The sequence below is a fragment of the Loxodonta africana genome, chromosome 27 (genome assembly GCF_030014295.1).
Source record: "Loxodonta africana isolate mLoxAfr1 chromosome 27, mLoxAfr1.hap2, whole genome shotgun sequence".
In the NCBI taxonomy this organism is placed as follows: domain Eukaryota; kingdom Metazoa; phylum Chordata; class Mammalia; order Proboscidea; family Elephantidae; genus Loxodonta; species Loxodonta africana.
Window position 1 is genome coordinate 14675732 of NC_087368.1, and position 26320 is coordinate 14702051.

The 26320-nt window shown below is 44.3% G+C and overlaps 1 long non-coding RNA gene across 2 annotated transcripts in view; it reads left to right on the forward strand.

Moving 5' to 3' along the window:
* Nucleotides 1-1960: 1960 nt before the first annotated feature.
* The window catches only part of LOC135228756 (uncharacterized), a 91443-nt gene continuing 67083 nt past the window's right edge, over nt 1961-26320 (forward strand). Inside the window, exons 1-2 of one of the 2 annotated variants that reach the window (XR_010319568.1) lie at nt 1961-7473; nt 7651-7763. This is a non-coding gene — a long non-coding RNA (uncharacterized LOC135228756). The other variant, XR_010319569.1, reaches the window with a different exon arrangement.

Genomic DNA, 26320 nt, shown 5'->3' on the forward strand with positions numbered 1-26320 from the left:
TTCTACTCTGTCCTGTAGGGTCCTATGAGTCCAAATCGAGACCACAGCAGTGGGTTTGGTTAGCGGGTTTTTTCCCTCAGCAGGTGCCCAAACCATGAGCGTCACCAGGACACCCCGTGCTTAGTCAGTCACTGGAATGCTCTGCATCACTGGAGGAAGAGGTCTCAAAACTTGAAAATAACATGGGGCAGCTGTAAAACCGACGCTTTCTGACAGATTTCCTTAAAATGTTGCTCCTCGAGGGTGGTCCTCGGACCAGGCGCATCATCACCACGACCTGGGAGCTAGTTAGAAAGGTGGACTCTCAGGTCCCTACCCCAAACTTACTGCATCGGAATCCGCATTTTAACAAGGTACCCAGGTGATGACTATTATTAGGATTTTAGAAACTAAAAGATGTAGCAAATGATCAATCAATCAGTCCCGGAACACGGATCCTCAGTCTTTTGCGCACGTCTCACACCCTCTCTGCACTGTAGCAGCTGAGCCCCCAGGGACTTGGGAGCAGGCGGCCGAGGGCTATTTTGTGATTGGCTGCTGTGGCCACGTGACTGCCGCTGGGCCTCCCGTGCGAGCGGATTGGCTCTCGTGGCCGCTGACCTACAGGGCCGGGGCGGGCCAGAGCCTGGTCGGAGGGTCTCGCGCCTGGACCGGAGGGGCGAAGGCGCGAGAGCCTAGTGCGCCTGCGGGAGCGGCAGGTTTTTTTTTTTTTTTTTTTTTTTTTTTCCCCAGAGCCGTGGGAGGAAGCCGGAGCGTTTCTTCCGAGGTGAGCGACGCCGCGGGGCTGCCAGTCGCATCGCACGTTCGCCGGGTCGTGGCGAGCGGGATGGGCGGGGCGGGGCGGGGTGAGCGGGATGGGCCTGGCGGGGCGGGCGGGGGTTCACACGCCCCTCCACCACGTCAGGATCCCGGATTCTGAGGTGGACACAGACCCTCTTCCCTGGTGCGGGCGGGGTGGGAGCGGCGTGACCCGGTGACCGAGCCCGAGTGCCGCCCGGAGAAGCTTCTCTGGCCGCTCGACCTGCAGGCGAGCCCTCCGCCCAGGTTCCCCGCAGTTGGGCGCTCTGAGTGGGCTGCAGGGCCCAGGTTCCCCTCAGTTGGGCGCTCTGAGTGGGCTGCAGGGCCCAGGTTCCCCTCAGTTGGGCGCTCTGAGTGGGCTGCAGGGCCCAGGTTCCCCTCAGTTGGGCGCTCTGAGTGGGCTGAAGGGCCCACGTTCCCCGCAGCTGGGTGCTCTGAGTGGGCTGAAGGGCCCCGGTTCCCCGCAGTTGGGCGCTCTGAGTGGGCTGAATGGCCCAGGTTCACCGCAGTTGGGCGCTCTGAGTGGGCTGAAGGGCCCACGTTCCCCGCAGCTGGGTGCTCTGAGTGGGCTGAAGGGCCCCGGTTCCGCCGCAGTTGGGCGCTCTGAGTGGGCTGAAGGGCCCAGGTTCCCCGCAGGTGGGCGCTCTGAGTGGGCTGAATGGCCCAGGTTCACCGCAGTTGGGCGCTCTGAGTGGGCTGAAGGGCCCACGTTCCCCGCAGCTGGGTGCTCTGAGTGGGCTGAAGGGCCCCGGTTCCCCGCAGCTGGGCGCTCCGAGTGGGCTGCAGGGCCCAGGTTCCCCTCAGTTGGGCGCTCCGAGTGGGCTGCAGGGCCCAGGTTTCCCGCAGGTGGGCGCTCTGAGTGGGCTGCAGGGCCCATGTTCCCCGCAGTTGGGCGCTCTGAGTGGGCTGAAGGGCCCAGGTTCCCCGCAGGTGGGCGCTCTGAGTGGGCTGCAGGACCCAGGTTCCCCGCAGGTGGGCGCTCTGCGTGGGCTGAAGGGCCCAGGTTCCCCGCAGTGGGGCGCTCTGAGTGGGCTGAAGGGCCCAGGTTCACCGCAGTTGGGCGCTCTGAGTGGGCTGAAGGGACCCAGAGATTCGTTACAAAGGTAAAAATGTTCTAAGCAGCTGGGCGCTGGCGGAGCAGATCTAAATGAGACGCTTAACTGCTGACTGGTAAATTGTGAGGAAGGAAATGCCTGCAGTGAACTGCAGACCAGATCAGCACACTGAGATTCTTGTTCAAGAAGACAGGATTTTGTGTGTGTGTGTGTGTGTGTGTGTGGGGTGGGGGGTCGCTGTGAACTGAGGCTTTTCTGGGGCTGTTCAATAGGGAAATTAGTTATTTTCTGCATGTTACTGGGCTGTAGGGTGAAGGCAAGGTCTAAATTAAGCCTCTTCAGACTTCCTCAGTTCTTTGAAAAGTGTGTGTTTGAAGAAGACCATTTGGCTGGCAGAAGAGGGATGTGTGGGGAGGGAATATCTCCTGTAAACCACGCTTTGAAAAGGGGAGGTGCCTGCAGGAGTTTCAGAGCAGATTAAAACTGCAGGGTATCCCCTACCTCTCTTCTCCATTTCCGCAGACCTGCAATAGGAAGGGCATAGTGTACATCCTTATAGTGAAACATAAAAAGTCCCTTCAGTTTTCCAGTGGTTCACTAGTGTTAATTTTACTGTATTCTGGCGTTTGAATGTAATTCACTTAGAATTTATTCTGGCATGAGATTGACAAAGATTTATATTTACCTGGTTCCTTGGAGACACCCTGATACTTTTTCAAAGCCGTTTTATTCCTCTTCTCCCTACAAATTTGTTTCTTTAGGAAACACTGTGATTTTCAAACATGTAAGTCATACTCCAGAGATGGTTTATCCAATAAGCAAGGTACACACGGGTTTACTTGTGCCTACCTACTAATCTGTAGTCAAAATTTTCCCTGTTTTTCACCACATCAAAGGTGTGATGAAACCCCCATGAAATTGTTCACTACTGATTAGTGAGTAAACACAATTAACCCTGTTGTACACCTTGCTTACTGGCTAATCCACCCTTGCATACTGGCAAAATGTCAGTACTTGATAGGCAATCAATTAGCTTGGCAAGTTAAAAAAAAAAAATTGAAGAGGGAGCACTTGGATCTGTTAGAGAGATGAGAACTCTGAGGTGAATGGAAGTAAAAGAAGTTGCTGCGAAGCTCAAGCTCGCTGGGAACAACTGTCCCTAGTAAAGTGAAATATAGGTTGTCGGCTAATAGTTTGGAACACAAAGCAAATTATTGGTAATAACTTCAAATTTTGTCTAAAATTTTTAAGTTGGTGATGGTGAGGGAAGGAATTCTGAAGTTTGAGAGAGGTGGTATAACTTGAAAAAGTATATGCTTTTAGATCTAAAAAAAAAAAATGTCATTTTTGTCATGCAGGGAGTCCCCGGATTAAGAAGGAGCTCCGTTCCTAAATCTGTCTTTAAGTTGAATTTGTATATAAGCCGGAACAGTTAGGTACAGTTTGTATCTAATGTTAGTTAACCAGATGTTTGTCTTAGCACGTAGTGTTCCTTTTGTAGACATAAAAAGCATTATAGAATCATTTCCAGATACACTCAAATATCTTTAACATGATAATATGGTGATAATAAGAGTGTTTTAATGCTCTTTGCAAAGTAGCACCTGTTTATTATTACGAGCCATTGTATATACCTCAAATTTTTAATATAAATAGGCTTTATGGGAATTGGTTTGTAACTACAGGTTGCATGTTAGTGGGACCTTTGTAACTGGGGACTGCCTGTGAAAACTACACAAAGGGCGTGCAGTTCTCACGTTCACCTGTGGAAGGGGCTGTGAAAAGGTTGAAAAACACTGATCAGGTTAAGCAAGGGAAACCAGGAAGATTGGCAGGCTGAGTGCATCTTGAGGGACACAGCATGTATTAGTGACCTATAGCACAAGAGTTTACTCTCTGAATCAGTGAAAGCTCAGTAGTGTTACTTTCAAAACAATAACAAAATCATTTCCTTCCTGTCCTTTCTGTCCTTTGGGTTAGGCACGGGCAGGATGGAGAGTGAATGAAAAATTAGAGTCTGACTTGCATGCCTAAGCAGTAGTATCCCTTGAGAAGGATCTGTGTCACATTGTGTACATGTAAGAGCCTTCACATTGAGAGGGGTCTGAGCACCTTCCTTAGGATGTAAGGTAGAGCTAGATAGCATAGCTACAGGTGGGGGCTGGGAGTGCTGTTATCTGATACTGAAGCAGTGGGGGAAAAGGAGAACCAGGAAATGTTGAATTCAGTGAGGCTCTTGCATTTGCAAGATTGAGGAGGCATTTCCAGGCAGAAGTGCCTCATTGTTGGCCAGCCTGGCTTTGCTTTACATGGCTTCCAGACGACCTGCCAGTCACAGTGGAGGCTCCTGTGGAGGTTACACATCTCAGATGGTAGCTTATGCTTATGATGTGCTCTAGAAAAGAAAGGCTCCCAAGGACAGAAATCTAGGCTGCCATTCCTGTCACCCATAGGCTTCCAGAAAGCAGATTGTGCCTTCCCTACCAGCAGGTGGCACTGCTGTCTCTGGGAATTCCTGGAGGAGGTGAAATAATGGAGCTGGCAAACTAGCAGTGTGTAGCCTCTAGTCTACAGGATCTTGAGAGGCTTTGTGAGATCTCAGTCAAAGAGAAGCTCAAAGAAAATAGTTGTGAAAGCCAAATTGTTTACGTAAGGTTGAAATAATGGGTTTTGTGGAGACTGAGGGATGGTTGTGGTTACTTTGCTAGGGGTGTGTGTGTGTGTGTTTTTGCGTGTGTAGTGGGGGAGAAGGTGGGATGTAACCTAACAATTAAGCATCATAATACAGGTTTTGAATTTTGGGTTGCATAAATTGGGTAATTGAACCTGAAGTTGAAATCATGATTCAATTAAAATTCCCCATAACTTCATAGTTTCTAATTCGTTGCATGTAAACCTAGCCTACACACATGGGTGGGATTCTGGAAACATACATGTGACTTTTAAACCTGATCAATATCCAGTAATTATAAACCTTGAAGGTAGGCGTGAGAGTACTAGTAAAAATAATGTTGGTTAATTAGTCAGTATACTTCAGGGCTGGCACAGAAGGCAGGTCAAAGTTATTCTGAAATCAGGTTTTTCTAGAACTTGGAAGTTTCTAATAAGTATGGATTTTCTTAAATTCTGTCCCTTTGAGATTGTATTCACAACCCAAAACTTGAACATTGGTTTTTTTGACCTCACGAGCCAGGGTTCATTCATCCATTCTCTTTTCTGAAATAACTAGATGGCTGTTCTTTGAGGTGAATTTTGTAGACATGATGTTTGAGGGAGATGGGTGCTGTTTCCAGTGAAGGGGAGGTTACAGTGTATAATGAGGACCTCAGCTTTGACCCTGACCCAGGTAGAGTACACTGCCTTTGATGCCAGTACGCCAGTCACCTGCTTCCTCTTTCAGTTCGTATTCTATGTTCAGCTTATTGAAGGTTTATTTCTGTCTCTCTTCAAATGAACTGATGAGCTTGTTTTACTACCGATGACGAATCCTAAAATTCTGTTGGTGCTACCTCAACATTGTTAGTCATTAAAAAAAAAAAAATTTAGGGAGATGCAAATCAAAACCACAAAGACATACCACCTCACCCCCAGTAGAATGGCTATAATAAAAAAAAAAAAAGGAAAATACAGGTGTTTGCAAGGATGTGGAGAATTTGGAACCTCATTCATTACTGGTGGGAATGCAAAATGCCATAGTCGCTGTGGAAAACAGTTTGGTGGTTCCTCAAAAAATTTCAGTGTAGAGCTTATCATATGAGCCAGCAGTTCGAATCCTAAGCATATGGCTCAAAGAATTGAAAGCAGGGTTGCAAACAGTACCTAACAACAATAACAGCAATGACCCTCAGAGGAAGGCAGGGTATTTTAGAGATGGGGAAATCAAGACTCAGAGTTGTTAAGTAACTAAGGCAAGGTTACTGTGCTTGTGTCTTATCCCAAATTTCTTGCTCTAAACCTAATGTAGCCAGAATGCTCATTAGAAGTGAGGATAGCAAAACTTCATCTCGCATGCTTCGGACATATGATCAGGAGGGTCGAGCCCCTGAAGAACATCATGCTTGGGAAAATAGAAGGTCACCAAAAAAGAGGAAAGCCCTCAATGAGATGGATTGACACAGTGACTGAAACAGTGAGCTCAAACACAGCAATGACTGTGAGGATGGCACAGGACCAGGCAGTGTTTCATTCTGTTGTACACAGGGTCTCTGTGAGTCAGAATTGACGGCACCTGACAACAACAACAACAAACGTAATGCTGTGTTCCTGGTTGGGCTGGAGTCAGCCTTGTACAACAGAGATTCCTGGCTGCGGAGCAGTCCGTGTGGATAGCTCTAGCCCGCATAATGTGAGTGGAAGTGGGAGGTACTGAGATCCATTTCTAGGGAAGAGGGAGAAACTTAACAAGATAACTCCCATGCAGCTCCTCCATTGTGTTTTCCACTCCTAGCTGGCTTGAAAGGAGTGAAGTCCCCAGAACAACCTTGGTCTTTGAGGGGAAGGGGAGATTGGTGTAGGCACAGGTATCTGGTTGCAGAAGGGGGTCACGCTCTGAACAAGGTAGGGGGCTGCCAGCCGTCCCCCCGAGTGTCTGTGAGGAAAGTGTGTCCCTGTTCCCTAGAACGCAGAGTTCGGTGGGTTCTGCAGCTGGACCACGGGCACCGAATGCTTTTGGTTATAAGGACTGGTAGGAATCACTTACCCTTGGACCCCTGTCGTGGGTGGCTAGGTGACATGGGTGGAGCCACCAGTCCTCAGGCCCCTGATGTAGGTAGGTGAAGACTCTGTTTAAGAGGCAAAGAGTTGTCAAACATCAAAAACCCACCTCTCCACCACACAGCTGAGACTGTTAAAGTCAGATCTCAAGCAGATGCACCATTGCGGTCTACCAACAAGGGCCTAATCTGAAATGGGCCCACACAGCTCCATGCAGGGGTTAAAGGTATTCAAAGTTCACGGACCATTTGTGCCTGGACAGGAGCCGCTTCTGTCCTGAGCTCCCCAGGTTAGTGGAGCTGGCAGATTATCTTTTCCCCCAAGGCCGGGAGAATGGCTCAGGGTGTGCATCAGGACCTATCTCAGGCCCAGGGAAATCAATGGCCACTGAAGCTGGCTTGGGGGCTTGGGGATACGGTAAAATAAACGCAAGTACTTAGCTTTTGCCAAGAGAGCTGTTCTTCTGTGGTTTGGGAGGTGTGAGTAGACTGTGCGGCTGGCTGTCTCTCCCTGAGGAAACCACGTCCTGAATGCCACCACCAGCCCTGCTGCAGTTGCTCTGGGGGATTGTGCCTGAGGGGCACTGGTTCCTGCCGAGTCAGGTCTAGCAACTCCTTGCAGCTTCTGAGACATCTCTCCGTCCCCCTGCCACTCAGTCTGACTTCTGAACTTTGCCTTTGGTGTTCAGGGATCCTCCCTTGTCATATATATAACCATTTCACTTGTTTTTTCAGGTCTTTGTTGTAAGAGGGATCCTGGAAGCATCTGACTATTCCACCATCTTGGCCCCGCCTCACCCCAGAGCAACCTTAAAAATTGTTTCAGAGATGGCAAGACTTGTCAGCCTGGGTTCCTGGATCACTGCATTGAGGAGGCCCACCTCAGTGACAGACCTTTCACCTGTCCAGTATGTGTACAGGAGCTAGAAGTGAACTTTTATTTTGAGCTTGAGCCATTATCTGTGTTTGGGTCTATTTCTTCAGCACTTAGCCAACTTTAACAAATACACTCGAGCAGTGACTTAGTAATTGAAGTCGTGGGTTTGTTGGCCTAATGCATTCATTCCTTTTTTTGTCTCTGGCAGTTGGTGATTGATTGATCGTGGTCCAGCATGCAGAAGTGAGTGAGTGGTGAAAAGCAGCAGAGCTGATGGATTGTGAAGATGTGTTTGAAGGCTGCCACACTCTCTACTTCAGGGTAAGGCAAAGGCAGTGGCTGCCACTGTTACTCTGACTTTGCCAGGTCGTAGGGACTCTTGTCTCTCCAGCCTCTTGGAGTTAGTGCAATGGGATACCCTGCCTGTGAAAGGTTCCCAAAGCCTCTGTTGATTCAACTCATAGACACCATGCCAGTGAATAATTGTGAAGAGAAAACCATTAGGTTTTGGGTGATAGGATGGAATTCATTATGTGGGTGGAAATATCTCAGGCATCATTAGGGATTTATTGACATGAGACATGATTTTCCTAGAACCAGGGAAGAGTTGTTGGGCCTTCCTGAGGTGTGTTGTCGAGAATGGAACCAGGTCTGATTGCCCTTTTTCTGTACCATATCAGGTTGTTAGCTCTGCCAACTCACATTCCCTCAACCACCATCCTTCTTCTCCATGGATCACTTTCCTTAGCTGTTCTTTTGTTAATTACTTTTTCTGTAAAGGAAACAGCATGCCAGAGAGTTGAGGATTCCAGGTTTGGTGGATAATAGCATTAGCAAAGCACATGGTTCTGCCAGTTCCACTTTATCCTTCATCACTGGCAGTCACATGTCCATTTACTCATCTATTTACAGTTCCTAGTGAATCAGGCAAGGAGCCCTGGTGGCGCAAAGGTTAAGCACTTGGCTGCTAACCATAAGGTTGGCAGTTCAAACCCACCCAGCGGCTGGAAGAAAGACCTGGGAATCTGATGGCACCTAACAACAGTGAATCAGGCATTGGCATTGGGAGCATTATGCCCAAGGCTGGCTTTGAGCTCTCATTTGTGCTGACGATGTTTGAGGCCAGAAGGACAAAGTCACTGTTTGGTGTACCCTTCTGAGAGTCCAAGCGGAAGCCTTGGAAGAAGGAGTAGAAAAGATACCACATCTTGTTGAGCTCTCCAGCTTCTCCAGCTTGAACTCAAAGCAGACTCCTTGAAGAGAAAATTACAACTAATAGAAATCTAGGCAGAGCCAAGGATGGTTAGGAAAGAGGGACAGGGAGTGAAAAATTAAGAACGAAAAATTGTATTCAGCTTAAAAACTGGTTGGAGTGTTGTTTTCAGCTTAGGATAGTAATTTGGAGCCCTTACTAGATAATGTCCCATTGCCCAGCCTCAGACAGAGGGCAGCCAGAAAGGCTGATGTCCTTAGGTGCCTCACATGGCTCGGCAATGAATGTAATTTACGGAGGGAAACAGACAACTAGGGGCTGTAGATCTGTGGAGATTCCCATCAATGTACATCATTACTGCTGTGGAGTGACGCATGTGTGTGGGGATGAGCAAAGCAGAGAAAAGGCAGCTGCAAGAGCATGTCAGCAACTGAAGACTCCAGGTGAGCAGCCAGGCACAGGCAGACCACAGCTCAGGGGATGGAGGTTGCTAAGGAAAGGAGCTGGTCTTTGCCAGGTTTTCTCAATAAAGGAAGAGAGTTGGGCTTTGTGAGCTCTACTCATGTTCCTCTATGGCTCCCTATATCGTGTGTTTTAAAAAAAAAAAAAAAATTTTCTTTTTAGAGTAACTAAAAAGTATTTTTTTTTTTAAGTATAACATGTCAGAAATAGCACTTGATTAAAAAAGGGGGGCATGTGTAAATGCTGTACAATGATAAAATTGTAGAGTAAGCCATTCTTTAACTATCAATTAGGGGCCGAAGAACGTAGTCCTAGAGATTAGGTCAATGCAGTTGACATTTTGATCCAGACAGTTCTTGTTTGTTGCGGGGGCGGGGGGAAGGGGGAGTTGTTGTAGGATGTTTAGCAGCATCACTGGCCTCTGCTCACTGGATGCCAGTAGCACTGCCCCCCTCCCGAATTGTGACAATCAAAAATGTCTCCAGACATGGCAGATGTCTGCATGAGGGGGAGGGGCACCCAAAGAGCCCCAGCTGAGAGTGACTCCAGTGGGAGATAGGAATTTAATCTTACTCTGAGTTTCTCTGGGATTGTATTTTAATGATTTAACCTCATCGTGCCTCACACAGTGTAAGGAAGTAATGTGCACAGAACTGCGTGGCAACTAGGGGGTTGTGTAAGTGCTCAGAAACAATACCTATCTGCCCACATTTCCAAGACCCAAAGATCACTCTTAATCTTTGTGATGGCAGTAAGTGAGGGGCAGTGGGAATTTGGAGAAGGGTAAAGGCTTAGTGGTGTGGGAAATGGTGAACAGTAGTGGCATCTGAGTTTATTTGAAGGCATCCTGTCCTAGTTTATTGTGACAGTGTATTCTGGATGAAGGCTTTCTTTTGGAGAGGAAAGAAAGGGGAGGGTGCAGCAGGCAGGAAGGAGGCTGTTGAGAAGAGCAGTCAGGAAAGTGCACTTGGTGGGGCGATCTCGTGATGTGAAAGTGACTCATGTATAATTGGACCAGAGGACACAGAGAAGTAACCCCCCAAATCAAAGTGTCTTTTCAAATGACTGCTGATCCTGAAGAGTTGTTGCCGGTGATTAATGCAGACCAAAAACTTTTTGGAAAAGTCTCTTTGTTCTAGAGCCTTTAGGTTTCTGTCTCCTCTCTTTTGGAATATGGAAAAACGTTGTCTTCACATAGGCTTTTCATAAATGCTTTACTATGATCCGTGTGTTCTTTTATTACTCTTCAGAACTGTGTGTTGAAAAGGTGAAAAAGGCTGTAATCCTGATCTAGACCTGAGTGATCTACGTTATTTTGATAGAAAGCACCAACTTGACTCTAAGACGGGCAGTGCAGGAATTAGATGTGAACCATCCTGGCAGGCTAGCATTCACCCTTGCTGTGTTTTTGGTCTCTGTAGCGTTAGACACACTTGCAAAGTTTATGACAAACGTGGACAAATCTTGGATCTAATACGTGGAGAAGCCGTCTTAGACAGGTAGCCTTGTTTTTTCATCTTCTGTCTGCCCTGCATTTATAGTACTAGGTGTTAAGTTTTTTTTTTTTTAATAATTTTTATTGTGCTTTAAGTGAAAGTTTACAAATCGAGTCAGTCTGTCACACATAAACCTATATACACCTTACTACATACTCCCATTTACTCTCCCCCTAATGAGTCAGCCCGCTCCCTCCCTCCAGTCTTGCCTTTCATGACTTTTTTGCCAGTTTCTAACCCTCTCTACCCTCCCATCTCCCCTCCAGACAGGAGATGCCAACACAGTCTCAAGTTTCCAGCTGATACAAGTAGCTCACTCTTCATCAGCATCTCTCTCCAATCCATTGTCCAGTCCCTTCCATGTCTGATCAGTTGTCTTCGGGAATGGTTCGTGCCCTGGGCCAATACAAGGTTTGGGGACCATGACTGCCGAGATTCTTCTAGTCTCAGTCAGACCATTAAGTCTGGTCTTTTTATGAGAATTTGGGGTCTGCATCCCACTGTTCTCCTGCTCCCACATGGGTTCCCTGTTGTGCTCCCTGTCAGGGCAGTCATTGGTTGGCCAGGCACCATCCATTTCTTCTGGTCTCAGGATGATCTAAGTCTCTAGTTCATGTGGCCTTTTCTGTCTCTTGGGCTCATAGTTATCGTGTGACCTTGGTGTTTTTCGTTCTCCTTTGATCCACGTGGGTTGAGACCAATTGATGCATCTTAGATGACCGCTTGTTAGCGTTTAAGACCCCAGACACCACACTTCAAAGTGGGATGCAGAATGTTTTCATAATAGAATTTATTTTGCCAATTGACTTAGAAGTCCCCTTAAGCCATAGTCCGCAAACCCCCGCCTTTGCTCCACTGACCTTCGAAGCATTCAGTTTATCCCGGAAACTTCTTTGCTTTTGGTCCAGTCCAGTTGAGCTGACCTTCCCTGTATTGAGTATTGTCCTTCCGTTCACCTAAAGTAGTTCTTATCTACTAACTAATCAGTAAATAACCCTGTCCCACACTCCCTCCCTCCCCCCTCTTGTAACCAGGAAAGAATGTGTTCTTCTCAGTTTATACTGTTTCTCAAGATCTTAGAATAGTGGTCTTATACAATATTTGTCCTTTTGCATCTGACTAATTTCACTCAGCATAATGCCTTCCAGATTCCTCCATGTTATGAAATGTTTCACAGATTCGTCACTGTTCTTTATCGATGCGTAGTATTCCATTGTGTGAATATACCATAATTTATTTTACCATTCATCTGTTGATGGACACCTTGGTTGCTTCCAGCTTTTTGCTGTTGTAAACAGAGCTGCAATAAACATGGGTGTGCATATATCTGTTCGTGTAAAGGCTCTTATTTCCCTCTTCTGAGGAGTGGGATTTCTGGGTTGTATGGTAGTTCTATTTCTAACTTTTTAAGAAAATGCCAGATAGATTTCCAAAGTGGTTGTACCAATTTACATTCCCCCCAGCACTGTATAAGAGTTCCAATCTCCCTGCAGCCCCTCCAACATTTATCATTTTGTGTTTTTTGGATTAATGCCAGACTTGTTAGAGTAAGATGGAATCTCATTATAGTTTTAATTTGCATTTCTCTAATGGCTAATGATCGAGAGCATTTTTCTCATGTATCTGTTAGCTGCCTGAATACCTTCTTTAGTGAAGTATGTGTTCATATCCTTTGCCCACTTTTTGATTGCGTTGTTTGTCTTTTTGTGGTTGAGTTTGAACAGAATCACACAGATTTTAGAGATCAGGCGCTGGTCGGAGATGTCATAGCTTTAAATTCTTTCCTAATCTGTAGGTGATCTTTTTACTCTTTTGGTGAAGTCTTTAGATGAGCATAGGTGTTTGAGTTTTAGGAGGTCCCAGTTATCTGGTTTCTCTTCGTCATTTTTGGTAATGTTTTGTATTCTGTTTATGCCTTGCATTAGGGCTCCTAAGGTTGTCCCTATTTTTTCTTCCATGATCTTTATCATTTTAGTCTTTATGTTTAGGTCTTTGATCCACTTGGAGTTAGTTTTTGTGCATGGTGTGAGGTATGGGTCCTGTTTCATTTTTTTGCAAATGGATATCCAGTTATGCCAGCACTGTTTGTTAAAAAGACTGTCTTTTCCCCAATTAACTGACACTGGGCCTTTGTCAAATATCAGCTGCTCATATGTGGATGGATTTATATCTGGATTTATATATGGATTTATGTCTGGGTTCTCAATTCTGTTCCATTGGTCTATGTGCCTGTTGTTGTACCAGTACCAGGCTGTTTTGACTAGTGTGGCTGTATAATAGGTTCTAAAATCAGATAGAGTCAGGCCTCCCACTTTCTTCTTCTTTTTCAGTAATGGTTTACTTCTCCGAGGCTTCTTTCCCTTCCATATGAAGTTGGTGATTTGTTTCTCCATCACATTAAAAAATGTCATTGGAATTTGAATCGGAAGTGCATTGTACGCATAAATGGCTTTTGGTAGAAGAGGCATTTTTACTATGTTAAGTCTTCCTATCCAGGAGCAAGGTATGTTTTTCCACTTACGTAGGTCCTTTTTTGTTTCTTGCACTAGTACTTTGTAGTTTTGTTTGTATAGATCTTTTACATCTTTGGTAAGATTTATTCCTAAGTATTTTATCTTCTTGGGGGCTACTGTGAATGGTATTGATTTGGTGATTTCCTCTTTGATGTTCTTTTTGTTGATGTAGAGGAATCCAAGTGATTTTTGTATGTTTATCTTATAACCTGAGACTCTGCCAAACTCTTGTATTAGTTTCAGTAGTTTTCTGGAGGATTCCTTAGGGTTTTCTGTGTATAAGATCATGTCATGTGCAAATAGAGGTAATTTTACTTCCTCCTTGCCAATCCGGATGCCCTTTATTTCTTTGTCTAGCCTAATAGCTCTGGGTAGGACCTCTATCTAGCACAGTGTTGAATAAGAGCGGTGATAAAGGGCATCCTTGTCTGGTTCTCGTTCTCAATGGAAATGCTTTCAGGCTCTCTCCATTTAGAGTGTTGTTGGCTGTTGACTTTGAGTAGATGCCCTTTATTATGTTGAGGAATTTTCCTTCAATTCCTGTTTTGCTGTGAGTTTTTATCACGAATGGGTGTTGGACTTTGTGAAATGCCTTTTCTGCATGAATTGATAAGATCATGTGGTTTTTGTCTTTTGTTTTATTTATATGGTGGATTACATTAATGGTTATTCTAATATTAAACCAGCCTTGCATACCTGATATAAATCCCACTTGGTCGTGGTGGATTATTTTTTTAATATGTTGGTGAATTCCATTGGCTAGAATTTTGTTGAGGATTTTTGCATCTATGTTCATTAGGGATATAGGTTTGTAATTTTCCTTTTTTGTGATGTCTTTACCTGGTTTTGGTATCTGGGATATGGTGGCTTCATAGAATGAGTTAGGTAGTATTCCATCATTTTCTATGCTTTGAAATACCTTTAGTAGTAGTGGTGTTAACTCTTCTCTGAAAGTTTGGTAGAACTCTGCAGTAAAGCCATACGGGCCTGGGCTTTTTTTTTATTGGGAGTTTTTTGATTACCGTTTCAAACTCTTTTTTTATTATGGGTCTATTTAGTTGTTCTACTTCTGAATGTGTTAGTTTAAGTAAGTAGTGTTTTTCTAGGAATTCATCCATTTCTTCTAGGTTTGCAAATTTGTTAAAGTACAATTTTTCGTAATAATCTGATATGATTCTTTTAATTTCAGTTGGGTGTGTTGTGATGTGGCCCATCTCGTTTCTTATTTGGATTATTTGTGTCCTTTCCTGTATTTCCTCAGTCAGTCTGGCCAGTGGTTTATCAATTTTGTTAATTTTTTCAAAGAACCAGCTTTTGGCTTTGTTAATTCTTTCAATTGTTTTTCTGTTCTCTATTTCATTTAGTTCAGCTCTAATTTTTATTATTTGTTTTCTTCTTGTGCGTGATGGATTCTTTTGTTGCTCACTTTCTATTTGTTCAAGTTGTAGGGACAGTTCTCTGATTTTGGCTGTTTTTTCTTTATGTATGTGTGCATTTATCGATATAAATTGACCTCTGAGCCCTGCTTTTGCTGTATCCCAGAGGTTTTGATAGGAAGTGTTTTCATTCTGGTTGCATTCTATGATTTTCTTTGTTCCCTCCTTAATGTTTTCTATAAGTTAGTCTTTTTTGAGCAGAGTATTGTCCAGTTTCCAAGTATTTGATTTCTTTTCCCTGATTTTTCTGTTATTGATTTCCACTTTTATGACCTTGTAGTCTGAGAAGATGCTTTGTAATATTTCGATGTTTTGGATTCTGCAAAGGTTTGTTTTATGACCTAATATGTCATCTATTCTAGAGAGTGTTCCATGTGCACTAGAAAAGAAAGTGTACTTTGCAGCTGTTGGATGGAGTGTTCTGTATAAGTCTATGAGGTCAAGTTGGTTGATTGTAGCAATTAGGTCTTCCGTGTGTCTATTGAGCTTCTTACTGAAGGGAAGTCCTATCCTTCTCAGAAAGTGGTGTGTTGAAATCTCCTACTATAATTGTGGAGGTGTCTATCTCACTTTTCAGTTCTGTTAAAGTTTGTTTTATGTACCTTGCAGCTCTGTCATTGGGTGCATAAATGTTTAATATGGTTCTATCTTCCTGGTCAATTGTCCCTTTAATCATTATGTCGTGTCCTTTATCCTTTGTGGTAGATTTAACTTTAAAGTCTATTTTTTCAGAAATTAATATTGCTACTCCTGCTCTTTTTTGCTTGTTGTTTGCTTGATATATTTTTTTTCCATCCTTTGAGTTTTAGTTTGTTTGTGTCTCTAAGTCTAAGGCATGTTTCTTGTAGGCAGCATATAGACGGATCGTGTTTCTTTATCCAGTCTGAGACTCTCGGTCTCTTCATTGGTGCATTTAGTCCATTTACATTCAGCATAATTATAGATAAGTATGTGTTTATTGCAGTCATTTTGATGCCTCTTTGTGTGTGTTGTTGACAATTTCACTTTTCCACTTACTCTTTTGTGCTGAGACGTTTTTCTTTGTAAAATGTGTGTTCCTCGTTATCATAGTAGTTGAATTTATGTTGGTTGAGTTGTTATGTTTTTCTTGGTTTATATTTTGAGTTATGGAATTGTTATACCTCTTTGTGGTTACCTTAACATTTACCCATATTTTTCTAAGTAAAAACCTAACTTGAATCGTCCTATATCGCCTTGTTTTCCTCTCCATATGGCAGTTCTATGCCTCCTGTATTTAGTCCCTCTTTTTGATTATTGTGATCTTTTACATAATGACTTCAATGATTTCCTGTTTTGAGCATTTTTTTCTTTTTAAAATTAATCTTAATTTGTTTTTGTGATTTCCCTATTTGAGTTGATATCAGGATGTTCTGTTCTGTGACCTTGTGTTGTGTTGGTATCTGATATTATTGATTTTGTGACTAATTTCCTTTAATACTTGGTTTTTGCAAATTCTCTAAGCTTGTGTTTATCTGTAAATGTTTTAATTTCACCTTCATATTTGAGAGAGAGTTTTGCTGGATATATGATCGTTGGCTGGCAGTTTTTCTCCTTCAGTGCTCTATATATGTCATCCCAATGCCTTCTTGACTGTATGGTTTCTGCTGAGTAGTCTGAACTTATTCTTATTGATTCTCCTTTGTAGGAGACCTTTCTTTTATCCCTGGCAGCTTTTAAAATTTTCCCTTTATCTTTGGTTTTGGCAAGTTTGATGATAATATGTCTTGGTGATTTTCTTTTTGGATCAATCTTAAATGGGGTTCGATGAGCATCTTGGATAGATAGCCTTTCGTTTTTCATGATGTCAGGGAAGTTTTCTGCCAACAGATCTTCAACTATTCCCTCTGTATTTTCTGTTATCCCTCCCTGTTCTGGGACTCCAATCACACGCAAGTTATTCTTCTTGATAGAGTCCCACATGATTCTTAGGGTTCCTTCATTTTTTTTTAATTCTTTTATGTGATTTTTCTTTATATTGGTGTCCATTGCCTTATGCTCCAGCTGCCCCACTCTGCATTCCAATTGCTCGATTCTGCTCCTCTAACTTCCTATTGAGTTGTCTAATTCTGTGATTCTACTGTTAGTCTTTTAGATTTCTGAATGCTCTCTCTCTATGGATTCTTGCAGCTTATTAATGTTTCCACTATGTTCTTGAATAATCTTTTTGATTTCTTCAACTGCTTTATCAGTGTGTTCCTTGACTTTTTGTGTAGATTGCCTTATTTCATTTTTGAGGTCACCCCTGATGTCTTGAAGCATTGTGTAAATTAGTTTTTTATATTCTGTATCTGGCAATTCCAGGATTGTATCTTCATTTGGGCAAGATTTTGATTCTTTTATTTGGGAAGTTGTAGAGGTAATCATGTGATTTGATATTGACTGCTGTCTCCGAGCCATCTATAAGATATTGTAATGATTTATTTTATATTTGCTCACTGAGTCTTATCTTGTTTTGTTTTCTTTCAGTATGCGTAGATGGGCTACTAGATTGTGCTGTCTTGATTGTTGTAGCCTTTGAATCACTTATGTCCTATTACCAGCTGGCTTGGGCTGTTACCAGGTAAATAAGCCTAAGAGTCCATTCACTATTCTTGGGTAGAATCTGATTTTCGGTCACCAAGTGTGTGGTGTAGACTGTCACCTATTCAATGGAGGAGTAGTGGTGATAGTTGTGTGCACCAGATTCTAATAGCAGCAGGGGGTCACACTCCAGTGGGGGCAGGATGCTGACAGGGTTCCCCCAGGTGCCAGTGAGGTAGGTGTGCTCTATTCCTAAAGTACTTTGGTGGATGGGCTCTGCAGCTGTACCTTAGGCACCCAATGCATGTACCTCTACAGATTGGTAGGTGTCACTATCCTCAGACTCCTATGGCAGGAGGCTAGGTGGTTTGGGTGAAGCTTCAGCCCTCAGTTTTTGGTTATGGGTCAGTGAGGCCTCTGTTTAGTAGGTAGAGATATCAGACCTGGGCAATCTGTCTTTCCAGTAATCCGCTAAAACAATTACAGTCAGATCCCTATCAGAATTGCCTTTGCATTATAATAGCCACCTTGTGGCCTGTAGGGATGAAAGCCCAAGACTGTGGATCTCATATGCTTGGCTGGAGCTGGTTCTGTATTTTCAGTCCAATTTTGGGAAGTCAGGGAAGGATTTTTGGTCCCTGGGTTTTTTGTAACTGCTTCTTTCAGGCCAGGAGAATGGGTTAGGAAAAGACAAAAAACAAACAAACAAAGAAAAACTGCAGAGTTCTTCACTCTCTGGCGCAGAAAATTCCAATATTAATGAAGCCGCCTGGGAAGCGAGGGGGGGATCAGATAGATAGGAGAGAGTAGCACCCCAGGAATATAGGCAACGTTACTTACCTTGCTTGGAGATGACTGTTTTTTCTGAGATTCCCGAGGAGCGTGTAGCCTGTGTGCTCTGGCTGGGTCAAGATTGCCCCCGAGGGTCAGGCCCGTGTCCCGTGCTATTGCCGTCTCAGAAGCCATGGTCAGTTCCTCTGCTCCCAGTCCAAAGCCCAGCTCCAAGGTTCCCCAGCTGGGATGCTGCACTTCAGGCTCCAAAACCAGTCACTGCCTACTGGTGACTTCTCATCCTGTCAGCCGCAGTGCTGCTCTGCCTGCATGCACTAGCTGGGCTTCCCCCGAGGTCACTTCTGGGGGCTAGTGCTGTTTCCTGTGTTTGTTCCATCTCAGGATGCCGTGCCCAGCTCCCCTGTGCCTAGTCCAAAGCCTGGCGCCAAGGTTTTCTGACTGGGATGCTGGCTCTAGGCTCCGAAAACAGTTGCTGCTTCCCTGTGATTGCTCGTTCTCTGGTTAGCTGCATCCGTGTGCAGCCTGCTTCCACTGGCTGAGTCTCTGTCACTCAGGTCAACTCTTTAGATTTGTGTTTGATGGTCAGGGTTTGTAGATTGTCACGTATGTGATCGATTCACTTGTTTTTCTGAGTCTTTGTTGCAAGAGGGATCCGAGGTAGCTTCTACCTAGTCAGCCATCTTGGTCCCGAGGTGTTAAGTGTTTACTAGAAGAAAGGGACACTTCTGTGTAGCAGAAAGGGGACAGTGAGAGAAGCTGTTCTTGTAGATAGGTTGGTGTCTTAGTCGTCTAATGCTGCTGTAACAGAAATGCCACAAATGGATGGCTTTAACAAAGAGAAATTTGTTCTCTCACAGTTTAGGAGGCTAGAAGTCCAAATTCATGATGCTAGCTCCAGGGGAAGGCTCTTTCTCTGTGTGAGCTCTGGGGGGAGGTCCTTGTCATCAGTCTTCCGATCCTAGAAGCTTCTCAGTGCCGGGGCCTTGGGTCCAAAGGAAGCGCTCCCCTCCTGGGTCTGTGTTCTTGGTGTTAGGAGATCCCCATGTGTCTGTCCTCACTTCTCTCTTTTACATCTTCAAAGAGATTGATTTAAAATAAAAACTAATTTTGTAGATTGACTCCTGCCTCATTAACATAACTGCCACCAATCCCAGCTCATTAACATTCTAGAGATAGGATTTACAATGCATAGGAAATTACATCAGATGACCAAGTGGTGGACAGTCATACAATACTGGGAATCCTGGCCTAGCCATGTTGACTTACATTTTGGGGGACACACAATTCAATCTATGACAGTTGGTGTTTGAATGGTTGAAGTTTTTATTTTAGTACTACTCAGAGTGTGGTCCTAGCAGTATCAGCATTACCTGGGAACTTGTTAGAGATGTAAATGATAGGGGCTCAACCCAGACCTCCTGAATCAGAAACTTGGGGTTGGAGCTCAATAATCTGTGTTTTAACAAGCCCTCCATGATTCTTACATGTGCTGAAATTTGAGAGTGCTGGTCTAGTCATGCGTGATATGCTGAAATTTTATGCGTAGTGTCTACATGTGTATGGAGGGCAAGGGTTAAGGAAGTGCTTTATGAGGTAGTCGGAGGATGAGTAAGACTGTCTTGTGATATACTTTGGGATCATTTTCCCAGGGCATGGTCTAAGCCTTTAACTATGCTGTCCAGTACAATAGGCACAGGCCACAGGTGGCTATTTATACTTAAATTAATTACAATTAAAAAAAAACTTAGTTATTCAGTTGAACTAGCCACCTTTCAAGTGCTTAGTAGCCACATGTGCTTAGTGCTGCCTTATTGGAGAGCACAGATGTAGAGCACGTTCATCATCACAGAAAGTTCTATTGGCCAGCACTGTTTCAGCCTGTAATGACCCCTGTTTGACTCATACAGGCTGGAAACCCCCACTTGTAGTGATGGTGTGTTCTAGTTAAGTGAATACGTCAAGTCGTTGAAAACAGAATTGAGTTTTGGACTTCTGTACTCTGGGGAGACTTTCAGTCTGTAGTTGTATCCTGGTGAACTTTCTACCTTGTGTTGGCATCTGCCTGGTATAGAAAGTGCCGTGGGTCTGTCTCCCACATAATTGAGCACACTGCCTCTAAAATATTTGCTCTTTAATCTGCTAAGCTGTCTCTTTCCATTTGGTCTCCCCATGCCCTGACCATTGGTGGTAAAGCTTGTTTGGGCAGATGTCTCTATCAACACTGCCTAGAGCTTTATAAAGAGTCTGGAAGAGACGGCAAGAGAATTTCACCCCTTCTGTTTCCCCAGCGTGGCTCAAAAAACTGTTTCCTAAGAGGATATTAATTCACAAACTTAATCTGTGAAGAGTTATCCTCTGAAGAATTAATCTCTAAGGTAAAATTTCAACAGACATATTATAGCACAGATTTAGTAATTAGTCCCTTTAGTAACGTGGAAAAAATTTCAGTTGTTACTTTATTGCTATTATCAAGGAGCTCTGATGATGCAGTGGTTAAGTGCTCAGCTGCTAACCGAAAGGTTGTGGTTCGAACCCAGCAGTTGCTCTGTGGGAGAAAGATGTGGCAGTCTGCTTGTCTAAAGATTACAGCTTTGGAAACCCTGTGGGGCAGTCTACTCTGTCCTGTCAGGCTGTTCTGAGTTGGAATTGACTTGATGGTAATAAGTTTGGTTTTGGCATCGCTGTTATCAACAACAGCAATAATTATTCTTAGTTGCTAAGAAATTATTCTAATTAGAACAAATGAAAAAAGATGTGGAAATGCACAGTTTTTAAAAGATAAAACTGAAAGCTAACTGGGCCCATGGGAGGGGGTATGAGAGTAAGAACTAGTTTTGTCTTTAGCATTATTGCTGGACGTGAGGGAAGGAGGTGCATAGGGGCTCACACTGATTTTTGGACAGTCTTGACTTGAGTTGTTCACTTCTTACGGAGGATGTTGCTTATTCTCTTACTGCCGTCCTCTCTTTAACTTGCCTTTCTTACCCTCTTCTGTCTGCCCAGAATGTTGGAGGGGGCCCAGTGTTTCTCAAGGAGGGTGTTTTGGTGTGACTTATCATTGTATGGAACTGTCCTTGCCCATTTAGGAACATTTAGCATCCCTGGTCACTCGATGCCCGTGTTACTCCAACTTAACCAAGTCATCACGTCAAGCAAAGATATCCACCCCACCCACAATACACATTTCCAAATGCCTGTGATTGAGAATCACTGGTAGCTAAAGAGATGAGCTTGGTGTCTTTCTTGGGAGGGAGAAGTGATTAGAGTTGGTGAAGGTGCAGGTGCTCCGAGGGGCTGGCTCATTAATTTCTGACACAGCTGGCCCCAAACAGCCACTTCTTGCAGTGCTAGAACTGATGTTGGGAACTAATTTTATTCTATTAGACTAGAAGAATTGCATTCTGCTACTGTAAGACTTGGCCCCGGAGGCTGAAAGTCAACAGAGGCCTCTGTTACTGCCAGGGAGGGACCTAACTCATGAGCAGGAAGAGAGTTCCTGGTCTGGTGCCACTCCAGGGTATGTCTGCACTAACATTGGCTGCTCATTCGTATTCTACTTCTTGGCCATTAACATGACTCAGCATTTCCATTTTGGCTTCTCTTCTGGTGTCTTTCTGCTCCTGCTCTCCCTTCTTGCTCCCACAACCTAGCCGATGGTCTGTGTATGCACCAAACTCCAGGAAAAGAATGGACTGTGATAGGTTCTGTAGTAGCTATCATCCCTATTGGCATAAGCTCTCATACCAGGCAATCCGATGGATGCTGATACCTTCTGCTGGTCTGTCTTAGTCATCTAGTGCTGGTATAACAGAAATACCACAAGTGGATGGCTTTAACAAAGAGAAATTTATTTTCTCACAATCTGGTAAGCTACAAGTCCAAATTCAGGGCATCAGTTCCAGGGGAAGGCTTTTTCTCTTTGTCGGCTTTGGAGGAAGGCCCTTGTCCTCAATCTTCCCGTGGTCGAGGAGCTTCTCAGGTGCAGGGACCCTGGGTCCAAAGGACGTGCTCTGCTCCTAGTGCTTCTTTCTTGGTGGTATGAAGTCCCCCTCTCTGCTAGCTTCCTTTTCCTTTTATGTCTTGTAAGATAAATGTGGTGCAGGCCACACCCAGGAAAACCCCCTTCACAATGAATCAGTGGTGTGACCTCAGTAAGGGTGTTACGATCCTACCTTATCCTCTTTAACATAAAATTACAATCATAAAATGGAGGAAACTGCACAATTGGAAATCATGGCCCAGCCAAATTGATACACACATTTTTTGCCAGGACATAATTCAATCCACGACATGGTCCAAACATTTGTGGCCTAGGGCTACTTGCTTCAGTTAGGACTGTGGTCCTGGCAGTTTCCCTAGAAGAGAGCAGTGATAGAATAGACTGATAGAACGTGAGACCCCCTCCAGTGTAAACCAAAAAAACCAGTTGCCCTTGCATCATTTCTGACTCAAGGTGACCCCATATGTGCTGAGTAGACCTGTTCCATAGGGTTTTCAATGCCGTGAGCTTTCAGAAACAGGTCAGCAGGCCTTTCTTCCAGGGAGCCTCAGGGTGGCTTCGAACTACCACCCTTTTGGTTAGTAGTCAAGTACTTAACCGTTTGCACCATCCAGGGACTCCGTCTCCAGTATATTGCTGTTGTTGGTTGCCATCGAGTTGATTCTGACTCATAGCAAGAGCATGCGTGCAGAGTAGAGCTGCTCATAGGGTTTTCAACGCTGTGACCTTTTAGAAGTAGATCACCAGGCCTGTCTTCCAAGGCGCCTCTGGATGGGTTCAAACTTCCAACCTTTCAGCTAGTAATCGAGTGCGTCACTGTTTGCGCCACTCAGGGACTTCTCTCTCTGACATAGGGACCCTGAGTTGTTAACTTCAGGAATCAGTATAAATAGCATTTGTGGGTTACATGTAGCATAGAGAATTGGAAGATCATTCACAAAACTTACATGTTCTCATGTTCGGGAGCATTTGGGGAAAAGCATGAACCCGTTCTTTTAATTGAGACGATGGGCTTCCTCTCAGTATAGAATAGTAGGGAAATTACTAGATTAGATGATTGGGACATGGGGAGTTGTATTTACCATATGGCTATCCTATTTTTTGCATCCGTCAAGTATGATTCTCTCGGGCACTCATGTATCCCACGAGAATAACGGCTAGGTGACTGTCTAAATGTTGAAAGATGTTTTGACATCTGTGACAATTGCTGTTCAACAGCTGGGTTTGTAAGATTCCAGGTCGGACAAAAAAAATAACTTGGCGTATTAGTCTAAAAATAAATTCTGTGTAAATTGTGTCATTTCAGGGATTACTGTCTTAGAAAGCATAGTTAATATGTTGTTATAGTGGGTTTTGTTCATGTGAACCAACGATTGAGTGTGACTTTACAAGGGAATGCATTATAATATCACAGAGAGCTCTGTCCTTATTCCTGATTCTGTGTCAGGGTAGGAACGACGGTCCAGGTTCCACTGGGACCAGCACAGCTGTGAGCGGGGTGATCTGTGGCAGCACAAAGAGCTCACGATGTCGATGAAGTCATTTAAGGCTCTAACACTGAATTCTTCTCACCGAGTAGCTGGATCCCGGTGGCACTAACAGAGAATCAGTCAGCGCTTCCTTAGAGGGATGGAGCTTTGTCGACTGGGAGTCAGCAGAGAAGGGGTGCAGCAGAGCATCTCCAGCTGGTGGGTGAGGAGAAAGTGTGGTTTGTTACCCAGGGGTGGCCGGGGTCAGCTTTCTCACCCAGCTGCTGACTACTGAAGTGAAAAGAACAGAGGGGAATCATTTGCTCCAGTTGCTCTTCTTTCTCTTCTTGAAGATTCCTACACCCTCTATGGAATTAAAAAAAAAAAAAAAATGAGAAGAGAAAAAAGTACAGAATTATATATAGTTCATTTTAACATATGTATGTATATATATATGTATTTCTTTTGAATAGGAAGATTTATACAAAGATAACCATGTGTTGCCAGAAGATTAAAACCTTCAATTTTAATTTTAAATGAGCATTACTCTTGCAGGCTAAACTAGATAAAGGTAAAGCAGCTCAAATCTGTGCATATATAATTTTTTTTTACAGAAATAAAACAAAATTACCATTGTTCCCATAGGATCAGGAATTAACTTGCAGCAACCCTCGATGAAGATTCTGTAGCAATGGTAAAGACATCTACTCCCCCCAGGATGTAAAGAGATCCTGAGAGATTCTGAAAGATGGCTGAGAGCCTAAAATTAAAATCCTGGATCCTTGAACCCTGTCCTGCTGCAGGCCACTCCCTGTGAGTCCCCTGAGGGATAAATGTGCACCAGGGGAAGGACTGGGGGGCAGATGTGTGACTGAGGACCACCCCCCCCACCTAGTGAGCCGCCCCGCCCTTCCCATTAGGTGCGGGAAGGGGCGATGCTTCTTGGTGCTCTCTGTCCTGAGCCCGTCGTTGGCTGTTGCCTTGGACTTCCAAAGAAGTAAAGCTGTGGCTGACTTAATGTTTTTAAATGTGACCCATTCCTAGCAGCCCACCTCCTTCGAGGGGGCATCAGAAACAAGGAAGAAAGCAGGCAAGGGGGAGCATGATTCTCCTAGCTATCAATAGCTTTCCCTGTTCCACTGGAAAGAACTTTTATTGGTCACTTTTTTTTTCCCTCTTCTTATTTTATATTATTCGTTTTTATTGGAGGCTGTGTCGAGGGAACAAGGGTGGGAGGTGGGAAAATGTGTACCCCCAGTTACTGGGTACTCTGTTTCCTGTTGGGAGCAGCATGAAGTTTGCCTTCCCGTCCTCCTTATCTGCAGTCCTTGGTGGCTAATTTCCAAGATGGCAAATCAGCAAGCAGTGAGCTGGTGTCTCTCCAGCTGAGTAACCATGGCCCATTGGAAAGCAGTGGAGGCCACATAGAGGGAAAAAGGGTGAGGGTGGGAAAGCATGTATCCCTGGTTACTGGGTGCTCTGTCTCCTGTTGGGCGCTCTGTGAAGTTGCCTTCTTGTACTCCTTGATTGCCTTCCTTTGTGGCTGTGGTCCAAGATGGCAAATGCGTGCTGCCTTAGCTGGTAGGGGACCTCCACTCTGTAGTTCTCCTTGTTCTCTGTCAGTTTCTTATTCCATTTGGTGCTTGATTGAGTTCTTTATTCTTTCATTTGATGCTTCGGCTTCCAGGATTGGCATTTGTCTCTGTTTTACTTAGTTTTTCTGGTCTTTGCTGCAGAAGGATGGCATGGCGCTTCTGTCTATAGCTTCATGTTGGCTCCACCTCTTTCTCATTGGATTTTAAGAATTTTTCAATTTCATTTTTAATTTCTTCGATTACCCAATAATTTTTAAGTAAGTTGTTATTCAGTTTCCATGTATTTTCTTTACTGATCTTTCTGTTATCGATTTCTAGCTTTATAGCATTATGATCAAAGAAGATGTTCTGCATTACAGGAATACATCGCTTAACATTCTTTCGGGTAATATCCAACTGCATACATGTCTGTGGTTTCATAAAGTTATAATAGAGTTTAGAAATCCCAATCACAGAACAGGATGTAGCAGATGTACTTTGCTGGGAATCTGATCCCTCTCTCACTAGCTGTCTGGGTCCCACATCTGCCCTGGCCCCGGGGGCAGAGGGGATGAGGGTCTCGGTGCCCATCTGTGGCTGCCTGTCCTGCTATATTCACCTCAGGCAGGGTGATGCTGCCAGAGCTGCTGAGGGGTATGCCCTGCTGAGGCCACAGCTCCAGTCAGCCTGGGCGCCCTACACTTGAAGCTGAGGCCTGAGGCTGCAGCTCCTCCCATTGTGGTTGGTCACCTAATTATTTGGCTCATGGGGGTGGTAGGAGAAAGAATAGGAAAGGCATGTGGAGATGTGATGTAAAGGAGGGGCGGGCAGGACTGGAAGAGTTTAAAGCCATTATGGGGGATGGGGAAGGCAGGGAGGAATGAAGGGAATGGAGCTGGCAGCTGGCTGGACAGCAAGTGCGTGCCACAGCAGGTTGGGGGCCAGGTGGGGCTCCTGGAGACGGGCTAGTAGCCATGCAGGACTGACTACGGCAGAGCGAAATTTTTGCACAGTCCCTTGGTGTGGCTGGTGACCATCCTGTGTACCTCTCTCCTGTATATACTGTGGTGTTCACACAACGTCCTAATCACGTAATGTCATATTTCACAGAATGTATTGTGGACATTAAGTGGTACATACCTGTACTTTGATGTTTTTTAATTTATTGAGGCTTGGTTTGTGGCCTAAAATGTGGCCTATTCTGGAGAATGATACATGTGCGTTGGAGAAGAATGTGTACTGTGCTGCTGTTGGGTGGTGTGTTCTGTATATATCTAGAAGGTCGAGTTGATGGATTGTGTTAATTTAGATCTTCTGTATCTTTTTTTTTTTAAAGTTTATTGTGGTTTAAATGAAAGTTTACAAATCAAGTCAGTCTCTCA